The sequence below is a fragment of the Macrobrachium nipponense genome, chromosome 10 (genome assembly GCF_015104395.2).
Source record: "Macrobrachium nipponense isolate FS-2020 chromosome 10, ASM1510439v2, whole genome shotgun sequence".
Taxonomy (NCBI): Eukaryota; Metazoa; Arthropoda; class Malacostraca; order Decapoda; family Palaemonidae; genus Macrobrachium; species Macrobrachium nipponense.
Window position 1 is genome coordinate 7,826,909 of NC_087204.1, and position 12,500 is coordinate 7,839,408.

The following is a 12,500-nucleotide window of genomic DNA, read 5'->3' on the forward strand; positions in this document are numbered from 1 at the left end:
CGGAGCCTGTATCTAATCTAATTGACGCTGCGAACTTTTGTGAAAGACTTTCCACTCGAGTGAATTGGTGCGGTAGACAGCTTAGTTAAAAATGCATGCGGGAAGTTCATAAAGAAACCAAAAACGAATGCTGCAACTTATATGGAGGAGAGGTGTACTTTTGCGTAACAGTCTAGGCAATTTTACTAATTGCTTTGGGTTGGGTAAATGGCCCTCTCTCTCTCTCTCTCTCTCTCTTAAATGAGGTCGGCAATGACATCGTTTTTCAAATATATATATTTTTTATCTTACATATTGACTGCATTCTTGAAAATTTTAGTGATGCTCATATTAGCTAATTTACCGAACTTTCTCATAACATGATAAAGAACTAAAGATTATACATTGTGTTATTATTGCTTCTTTTAGCAGGATTCCTTTGATAATGTAATGAAAATTATATATATATATATATATATATATATATATATATATATATATATATATATAGATATATATATATATATATATATATATATATATACATACATATAATGAAAAGGAGAGAAATAGAAAAATATTAAGTAAATTAAATTTGACTCGCTACAGGTGCAGAGAGGAGTGGAGTTGGGATATTTAATTAGATTTCTTAGTTAAGGAAGCTATACACATCATTAATAGCAAAATTATCATAATGATGAAAAAGTCAGATTAAAACTAAAAGTTAAAGCGAACGCGCTTCAGTCAGAACCTTTGTATTGCATTCCAAATAATCAACAGTTGCATCAATTCATTATACGATTATAATGAGTGATTCGTGCTTGTGAATGATTACAGTTATACAATTAGCAAATAAATTGTTGGATCGGGGTATTAATGGAGCACATTTGGGGCGAATGAATATAAGTACACCCCTCGCGGTGATCAGCATTTACATTTGTTATTTTTGGGTATTTCGTTCGTTGGAGAAATGCCTGCTAAAAATAACTAACAAGTAACTCCTAGACGGAGTTTTGCCTTGTGTGCATACCGAGAGCAGTAATGGTCGATTCAGCTCTACGTTTTCTTATATAATGGAATGTATTGTCTGTATAGGTGTTTACTAAATCGTCAAAACTGTTTAACAATCATATCCTCCATAATCTTAGGTGTTGAACCGTAAATACAAGTCTAATGACGGATTTTAAACTATTTCTCACACACCATCATTCTTGTCAAAAGGAAAACGCATCTCCAAAGGACTAATAATTAATAGAAATGTTCCAAACTCGGGCACTTATGTGACCCGGTTCCAGCGCAGAATTAATTTTGGGACGAGGAATCACTTACGACCTGGGAAAGTTGGCAAAAAAGAGAATCCATTTATTAGATGGAAATTGGAAAGGCGGGATATATATTGTTAAGGAAGAGAATGTCATCGATCACCATGGAAATATGTGACTTGAAAAGAACATTAGGTAATGGAATGTATGTGAAAGTTCTGAAACAAGGGAGATTCATTTGCTTATATTTTATACAAACATCGTTTGAGGAATAAATAGGAATAGTCCGATGATAAGGAAAAGAGATAGTGATACTCTACGGAGAATAAATTACACTTGGGAACAGATAAAGTTCACCCTCAAAATCTGAACATCTCCTCGAGAACAAACGCTTTCCGTTATAGACAAAATCCCATGAAATAGATGAAGTATGTCTATTTCTTACTTTGGGCAAAGAGTGTTTTTTAAAAGAGTTTAGGTAATTGAGTTCTATGCACGCGCGTTCGTGAATACGCACACCCAAGTCCACAGAGAAGGACGAACACTCAAACACATTAATCCTTTGACAGTCTGTTGATCAACATTTCTCAAAATTTGGTTTGCTTTACAAATTATCTCTTTTTTTTTTTTTTTTTTTTTAACATTCCCTGTCAGCTCTCGTTAAATTGTAAACTAGCATTTTAAATCGTGCTTTGCACTCTTACTGAGGAAAAACAGATTCATTTGTATCAGAAAATAGGGTTTATTTATTTATTTATTTTTTAATTTTTTGTTTTTCGTACAGGGCTGTTTCCATTTTTGGATCCGTTAGGCTTCCATTATTCTGCCAGTCGAAATGGAGTTGCAGCCTAGCCAGTAATAACATTAATGGTAGATATTGCCACGCTTCAGGAATGCTTACACTCTCTCTCACTCTCTTTCTCTCTGAGTGGAGTGGCATAAAGGGGAGAACCACGAAGCGTGCAACCTCATGTGTGTTTCCCCGAATATACCTTCAATGGTGAGAGCTCCCCAGCTCTGCCCGAAGAGAAATGGCTGTTAAACAGAAATGGGAGGCCAATATGTGAGGGCTCAGAAATTGCTCACTGAGCAGAATCCCGAAGATAATGTGTTAGGTTATTGGTAGTGGTTTTCCATCCATTGCTTTTCAAGTGAATGAAAAGAAGTATGGTTGAGAATGAAGTGCATGAAAAAAAGTAAAAGAGTGAATGTTTGTATGAATCTAGGTAAAAAAAAATACATATGCATATTGTATACAAGTACAAATTTCAAAGTCACTAGTTTAATACTTTCGGAATTCCAGTCACTACCAGTTACTGAGAAATGAGACGGCAGCTACCGGTAAAACTCAATTCGTTAATATGCATTGATAATAATAGATCTCTCTCTCTCTCTCTCTCTCTCTCTCTCTCTCTCTCATTAGAGGTGCCTCACACTGAGGGACCTGGGGCAACCCGAACGAACTGTAAGACTGGAAGACTTATATATTATAATATATATATACTATATATAAGATCATATATAATATTAATATTTAATTAATATATAATATCTATATATATATATATATATATATATATATATATATATATATTATAATATGATATATATATATATAATAAGGAATATAAAATAATATATATACATATATTATATATATATATATATATAATATATATATAGATATATATATATATAATATTATATATATATATATGTATATATATATGACTGGTAAAAATGTTCGTTACAACAGAATTCCATCTAATAAAAGGAGCATATAAAATCTATATTTTGGCGTTTTTATGCGCTACTTTTATTATCTATATATATATATATATATATATATATATATATATATATATATATATATATATATATATATATATATATATACACCCTTTATAAAAGACATTCAGAAACACATTTATCCCGACTACATTACTTTCCATAAATAAATACCTACTTCCAGAAATGTTTTCACTCAAGCGTCTGACGGCCGATTGCCTGGAACACTTCCAGAATATAGCTCTCACGATAGCTTTCAAGGAAGGCAGAGTGAGAGGGTGGGAAGGAAAGAAGGAGAGATAAAGACAAAATAGTTCTTAATATTTCTGATTCTGCTGAGATGAAGAGCTGAGGATTATCCATCGAGGTCGAGAAAGAAAAATGAGTGATTTGCAGATGAGGGAAACTAAGCTGGGTAGATAAGACCGTTCGATGAATTGTAGGGAGGGCGAGGAATGTCCCACTGAATACGAGGGATATGGAAAGATGATAAAGGGGAGAGTCTGTTGGATGTCAAAATAGGCAATTGATGATAATAACCATAATTGTACCTTTCATACATACAGCTACATGTGTGAGCATGTACAGAGAGAGAGAGAGAGAGAGAGAGAGAGAGAGAGAGAGAGAGAGAGCGAGAAACTTTACGTGGTCACTGATGTGACGTATGGAGTTCATAACATGTTTATTCTGTGTCTGTGTTTTTTGGGGGGAGGGGGATGGTGGTGACAGATATAATGAATATGCAACGATGATAATATAGTTATTTTTCCTTCATATATGTAGCTTAATCTAGGGGACGCTATTGAAGGCACAATTGCATAGCAGCTAAGAAAAAACCGTGTTCCTATGGACACTATGGCTTCATTCTCTTCGTGGCCAATCTTTCACCATTCTATGGGTTAGACGCTTTGCTCTGAGAATCTCGTTCTCCCTTCTTTAAGCATTCGCCCTTCCATTGTTCGTTTCCCTCTTGTTATTGTTATCTGGCACTTCTGGTCTCGTGAATAAGGGGCGGTTTTTTTTATTCTATTTCCCTGGGTTGTTTAGTTTGTGAATACCTTCCTCATCTCTCCTTGACTCAGTCTACTGCCCGTGCTTGCGAAAAATGTGGCTTTGTTTTGGTTTATGGTATTCAGTAAATGCAATACATAAAATGCGACACCAGAGCTGCTTCCAATGACTAGTTTATGCGCTAGATAAATCCTGAATCTCAAAATTAGCACTTCTAAGCGTTCCATTGTCTGCAATTCCACAGCAGTGTTGGGGAAAATACCACTGAATACAAGATGGTGATATGTAATATTATACATTGTTCGGTCTCTTATTCCTCATAGTTATTGGAATAATTTTTATTAAATTCAATTAATATATTGCGACTGTAGTAGATTCACATCAACCGTGCATTTGATGTCTAAGCCAGTCCCTTACGGCGCTACTGATTGGCTGTTGATAAGCCAATCACAGGGCTGGAAACTCTCAGTCTCTCTCTCGAGAGTTCACATAGGCAGGATGTAGTATGTTCCACCTCTCCTGAGGGATACGTCTTTCAAACGTATCCCTCAAGAGAGATGGAACATAAATCCTACCCATGTGAATTCTCGAGAGAGACTGAGAGTTTCCAGCCCTGTGATTGGCTTGTCAACAGCCAATCACGGAGCGTTGTAAGGGACTGGCCTAGACATCAAATGCATGGTTGATGTGAATCTACTATAGTAATTCAATCTCAGCTTATTTTCTAGTTGAAATGTAGGATATTATTATTTGGAATTCAACCTGTCGCGTAAATAACTCTCCAATGTGTAATTATCCATCGTCATGTTTGATTTAATGTTTATTTTTTTAAAAGTATATGACTACAATAAAAATATTAAAAAATACACGCGTGGAGAAAAACTTCCCTGGACCATCGCCTTCCGTTATGTTATGTCCAGATCCCAGCGACATCTATACTATGGCCCCTCTGCCTCTTTCTGTCGAGAAGGAATGATGCTCACGACACTTCCAGTCCCTATAGATTCTGGAGGATCGCTGGAGACACTTTTAGTCCCCATAGATTCTGGAGGATCGCTGGAGACACTTTTAGTCCCCATAGATTCTGAAGGATCGCTGGATCCTCTTCAGCCGACGGGCCTCGACCGGAGACGCAGACTACAAAAGGGGAAATTTATTGCCTTTTTCCAGCTGTTGGATTCGTCCAGTCTTTGAAAAGGGCTTCTGTCGTCCACGTGTCGTTACTTTGCCTTTATTTAATGTTCGCTTTTTTTGTATGTCCCTGTTACGACAAAAAATAACACTCATTTTTATAAGCATTTATTTTTCCCAACATTACAAAGAATGAAAGCGTCTTGGACGGTATCCACATGAAGCTGTCTCTATTATTATTATTATTATTATTATTATTATTATTATTGTTGTTGTTGTTGTTGTTGTTGTTGTTGCTGTTGTTGTCGTCAAATATTGGCTTGTCCATTGGACGGTTATTCTCTGCCTTGTATATTCCCTTTTCGGTCAGTTTTTATATTATAAGCAAACGTTCATTGGAATTATATTTCACTGGCCAATATTCAATGATTTCGTATTATGGGTTGATTCCCTTTAAAACAAAACAAAAACATGGAACCCATATAAAGGAACCAATTTTATGTGGCCACACTACTGTGATATGTCAGTCAGCTTCATAAAAGTAAATGAAAGCAAAAATAGCAGCGTGCTGCATTTATAAATAAATAAAAGGGGGGCTGGAATTCCGTTGATTGAGAATAAGGGCTTAATGACTGTCATTGCATGCAAAATAACCTCATCAAATTCAGGAAAATATTCAAAACAGGATTCAAATTCCACGCTCTGTAATAGGCCCAATTTAAATTTGACTTCTTTTGCATAAGAGTTGGTAAAATATACAATTTGGGGAAATGGATGTTTTTTCTAGGAATATAAGTATTTTCCTATGCCATTGTATATTTGATAAGATATTCACAGACGATTTTTCTTATTAAATAAGAAATGCTAAATGGTTAAAGCGACATACGTGCGCTCCCGAACATATACAGTTATTTCGTATATATTTCACTAATGTTTTTTTGATAGCGAAGTAACGTAAGAATCTGCCTACACGGAGGAAACTACGTACAATTATTCCAATATGTCAGATTATTCCTATGATGACCCCTCTATGTAAAATTCAACTGTCCACGGCTAGGCTGAGTTGCTTTCAGGGCGGCGCGTTGGTATGGTCCATTGTCTGCCACCTCGGTGGCCGCGAGTTCGATTCTTGGGCATTTCATTGAAGGGTCAGAGATGTGTATTTCCGGTGATAGAAGTTCACTCTCGACGTGGTTCGGAAGTCACGTAAAGCCGTTGGTCCTGTTGCTGAATAACCACTGGTTCCATGCAACGTAAAAACACCATACAAACAAAAAATAAACAAACAACAACTAGGCTGTCTAAAAATAAGAGAGGACACCATTTCTTTTGTAAAATAGTTGCCTCTACGTATACGAACAACCTAGGCTCGTCGTTTTCCGTAAAATTGTAAATGAATGAAAATAAGCACGTTCTGTGAAATTGCAATTCGTATCGCCATCTCGTGTTCAAAATATCGAAGACAAAGCAACACATTGCACCGCCTGGGTTATTCACTTAGTTTTCAGCCAGTTTCAGGTAATTTAGAATGCTGAATTTTATGAATGCTTAAAAAAATAAAAAAAAAAAAACTATTATTTGATATAGGCAAGAAGAGCTTTAAGGATACACGATTACCATATCATAACACATAACTGGTTAATTAGATCATTAGGAGGTGAAAATAATGTTAGATATATATATATATTATACAATATTATATATGATAATTATATAATACATATTATATTAATTATAGATATATTATATATATATATATGGTATTATATATGATAAATATATCATAGATATATATATACAATACATAATATAATTATATATATATATATGTGTGTGTGTGTGTGTGTGTGTATAAAATGCATAGTAGATGTGGATGGAATTGTTCGTATTAAATAACGCATACGTGTCAGACGAAAATAAAAGATGTCCTCATTTCTGAAAAAGTATCCATATAAAAATGTCATCGCTAACAACGTAATGTTCGTAATCCTGTCTCTTGCTATCTGTTACTCTGTTCTCTCCTGCTATCTGTTAGTCTGTGTTAGTCGATCTTATCTTTTGTAACTCCGTTAAATGATACGGCGAGATGGCGTGATTGTGTAGGGGAAGATATGTTATGGAAAGGCATTCACGAGAACGATGCACGGGACAGAAATCGATGGAGACGACTCATTCACAACGGCGACCTCATATAAAAATGGGTTAAAGCCAGGAAAGCGAAGAAGATCTTATGTGACTCCATTTAATGTTACGACGTCAATAACCTCGTCGGTGCGACGCCAGTAAGAACTAACAAATCAATCAATCTTAAAGGAAAGGCGAAATGTTGATAAAACAAAGAATAGCTCAAATAAAAGGGTCCCCACAAAAAGACGGGGCGTGAAACCAGGAAAACGCTGTGTGAAAGATCTGTCCGACCGAGGAGGACTCTGGCCAATTGGATGACCAGACCTTCTCCTCTTCCTCTTCCTCTTGGCATACAAAGCGGGCATCAGCTGGGGCTGTTTCCCTTTCATTGATATTCGAGTGGCAATTCGCACACTCTGGGTCCACTTCACAAGATACTACTCGCCGTCTTTTCCGTTTCCTTTTTGTAGTTGCAAGTATTTTTCACCTCGTCTCTTCTTTAGATGTTGTTATAAAGAGGAACAGTCCAGGAGCGACCAGAATATGAATTAAGATGTCTGGTATATACATTATTTAACTTAGCGGTTGCATTAGAAATGAAACTAGTGTTGACGATACGAATATTCCAGAAAAAGTCTTTCTGGTCATTGATAATCGTTACTTTAAGATCGTCCATTATTTCCGATTTAATCATCTTTCTTATTATTCTGTAAGTCTGAACTGAATATGGTGCGTCAGGGATTAAATGGTATGATAGATGCTTTGACGTTTATCTTTGAAGACGTGAAAAATTAATTAAAGTAACTCACATTGAATTCTTGAGCAGTTGCATAAATCTCGTTTATACTAAATATATATATATATATATATATATATATATATATATATATATATATATATATATATATATATATATATCATATATATATATATATATATGTATATGGCCATATTTCCGAATTCCTGAAAAATATACTGCAATATTCGATGCAGTACTTCATTTCTTCACAGTCAAATAGCTGTGAAACTTTGTCACTATTTGTAACGATAATTTTAATTTATAAAAATATGATAATTTTATGTTAGACTGTTGTTGTTTCTCATGCTCTCTTTAAATGTGATAAATATGATATTTTACTATATAAATAGTAGTTTTCTGCAATTGGCCAAATACGAATTAACTTGAAAAATTTTAGCACCCCAAAACAACATAGAACTAAACGTAGATAAACGTGTTGATAAGCGTAAAAATAATATTATTTTATTATTTATGGAGTGGAGGCGTTTTATACCTTTTTCCCCCTTATTCTCAAAGTTTATTGTTATAAAGATATTGTGCTGGTTGGGGCGTTTTTTTTTATTCGTGGGAAAAAGATATCGTTTGCTTATTGCAGTCTTTCCTCCTATATTATATTGTTGGCTGTTTTACGAAGCTCGGATACCCAAGCCCATTTTACTGTCTGCTCTCTGCACCTTTGGATTTAATGGGAAACTGTTTTACCATAACAGTTTCCATTTGTTATGGTAAAACCCTCTGCCATCAAGGTTTTCAGGGTTTTACTATGAATATTGTCCGTTCAGCTTTTCGGTAAATAGTCATTTTTTATGAACTCTGTAAATATGCTTAACTCCAAACTGTGCACACATGCGCAGTCCTGCGAATATGAATAAATGGGTATGTCAGAATTTAACGATACTATAGTAGATTCACGTCAGCCGTGCATTTGATGTCTAGGCCAGTCCCTCACGACGATCCTGATTGGCTGTTGATAAGCCATTCACATGGTTGGAAACTCTCAGTCTCTCGAGAGAGTTCACATAGGATGGGATGTATATTCCACCTCTCTTGAGGTATACTTTTGAAAGATGTATATCTAAAGAAGTGGAACATACATCCCGCCTATGTGAACTCTCGAGAGAGACTGAGAGTTTCCAACCCTGTGATTGGCTTATCAACAGCCAATCAAAAGCGTCGTAAGGGACTGGCCTAGACATCAGATGCACCGTTGATGTGAATCTACTATATTTACCTGGTGGGTTTTGGCGGACTCCTGACAAAATACGAAAAAACAAGTTGAAAACTCCAACTGGAATAATACCCCCATCAAAGAAGCCATGATAGCTACGAACCACTGATACTTTGAGTCATATTTCAGACAAAAGCATTAAGATAATATAGGACCCAAAGGAGATTACACTGGCAAGATGATGATAGACAGAACGAGTAGAGACCTTGACTATATGGCTCTATATACAGTATCAAATGTTTAGGAACACAAGAGACTGCAAATCCACACCTGCAGAATTATGGATGAACTGGAATATGATTGGTTGAAAAGAAATTAGGGTGATCAGCCTTGTAACTTCTCGTAACACCGTTTCTGTAGGATGTCATGATTCCCGGTTTTATCTATATAAACTTCCTGTACTGTGCTGTCTTTGCTGTCTTGATCTGTCAGTAGAAAGTAATACACGCAGGAAAATGGAATCATTAGCTATAATTACTTATATTTATCTACGGTTGAGAGATATGTAACAAAAGAAATTGTAGAGTGAAAGATTGTTTTAATGGTATTTTTTAATATAAATGCCGATTTATAGGAAAATAAAGATACACTTCACACAAGAAGCAGAAAATAAAAGAGTGAGAGAAAACGGCAACTTTCAAGAGCCAAGAAACCTCAACGATGCAATTTCTTTTAAGTTAATAAGGTTAATTTCGTGTAAGGTACCAGGTGTTGTCCACGAGCTAATTGGCTTTCCACCGTAATCTCTCGCTTAATTCCTTTTCCTTTCTCCTTTTTTCCTCTTTTTGTTGCCCCCTGAACTCTAGTGACGTTGATAATAACGCGAAAGAGAAGTGATTGGTGTTCAGATGAAAAAAATATTTATAAGGGAGTTCGCTACAGCTTGTTGAACTGTGAGAAAAATGTCACAGATCTTATTTTAACAATGGGATCTAGACTCCTAAAGGATTTCGTTGTCTTTGAAAGCGGTTAACGAGATGGTGTGGAGGATATTATGATAATTAGCTGACAACAACACTGCATGTGTAAATAATGTATCTTGGATATATATTAAACTTCCTCTCCATGAATTTTGTGTGCCAGTCTGTATTCGTGCAACAATGATTTGTTGTTTACTGGGTCTTTACTCTTTGTCATTCTCATTATCGAGATTATCCGATATATTCTTTCCTATCTCCTATTCCATTTCCACAAACGAAAGTGCTCCCGAGCTCCCTCGGTATCTTATTACGGAGATATATATAACTCTGGGCCAAAAGAATGGGTGTTTTTAATGAGGTTTTGAGCTGGTGAGGGAATTGCTCGCTGAAAGGGAAGATGGAGGAATATCATTAATAGACTTCAGAGAGAAACGAACGAAAAAGGGCAAAGAGATTGAGTGGTAAAAGCATCTCTCTGGGTAACGAGAAAACTTGTTTCGATATAGAAAAGAAGTTATATGCATGAAAGTGTCTGATATTCTAGATTTGCATTTCTGCTTGTGACTGTATGTTAGAAATCGTCGATGGAAGTAGCGACGGGGAAAATTCTTTTCCAATTCCCCTTCTTTCAATCTATTTCCTTTTTTTGACTGATATTCAAATCCCTGGTATGTGCAATTAGCATTCGTAACAGCGCAAACTCTTTCGAAATCAAAATCTATAAATCCGATCATCAAGGACGATGAAGACTGTGTCTCTCAGAATGGTAAAATTATAATCACAGAATAATTTGGGAGGAACTTTGCCACCACACATAGCTCCTGACATAAATCTTCCCCAGGTCATAGTGAATTCCAGGGCTTCACAGTTAAAGTTGTCTTTCTATGTGATCTGTTCTTGGGGCAGCTTGGATACTGCAAAACAACTGGTGGTGCTTTGCGATTCCCTCGAGACAGTCAGGTATGATTGAATTACGAAAACAATCTTTGCATAAATGCCACTCAAGTTTATAAATCAGTTCCCTTGTAAGGTGCGATACCTTCAGCAACTTCATTTCCGTTTCGTATGGAGTCGATAGATTTTACCTAACTGGTATTTATTTTAGATCTTATATCTTTAAAATAAATAAACTCTTTGATCGTACCGAAGGATTTTAAAAGCTGTCCTTGATCATGCAAGATTTAGTTCGTAAATAGAAATAATTAATCGTAAATACGTCAAAGTAATAGAGTATTGTTTCAAGTTAACATTCTTCAGATGTACGGTAATAGCTCAACACTCTGAGGTCACGTTATAGTTTCTAACTTATATAAAGGGCTCTTTGGTGTTTTTCTTATGAAGCGATTGCCTCATCTTTACGCATCTACGAGTTCGGTTATACCAGTTGTATTGAATGTAAATATTCCATAAACGTTGTTAATATACGATATATACTTCAAACAATCACAGTTAAATGGGAAAAAGCGCCCTTTCAAAACTGCTGACCTAGGGCTTTAGTTTCACTCAAAAAAGTAAGTTTTATTTACTGTTAACTTAAAGGTGTCTATCTTTAAAGATTCATAACAGTGCATCCTGCTATATAAAAAATTCAAAAATGCTTTTCTTAAATTCTGCTCAACTTTAAATATACTTTTTTGAGTAACGTACACACACACATGCACACAGACAATGACTGGAATTGCTATTTTGATAAAATGCCCTTTAACTGTAAATAGAGTGAAATGAATATTGGATCTGTACTCTCAATGATAGGATTCAGCATCAGGTTCTGATGAAAAATTCATCATAAAACTAGATTGCAGTGATAAATGAACAAATATGGCTTAATTAGCACACCGAAATTTGGAGTCATAGTTAGAGCGTATTCTAAAGCCGGTGTAATTGGAAATTACAATTCGTTAATAAAGTTTCACAACAACGCTTATCTGAGTGAGTAACAATTATAAATGTGTAACAATTATAAGTGTGAAAGACGGTACATGATTGATTTGTGTGCTTGTTGAGTAATCAGTAGCTGTAATGAATGTCATCGTCATATAGTTTGGTATTTTTTTTTTTTTTTTTTTTTTTAATGATGTTACCATTATTTAACTAAAATAGCGTTTGTTGTGAGCGCACCGACTTCCATTATGTCAACCCGTATAAATTCGTGTTTTTTCTATATAATGTAACTTTTAGACAAATATCTTACTTTGAAGAATTTCTTGGCCAGGCATTTTCATGTAATATATTTGTATTTTTAAATCCCCTATTTA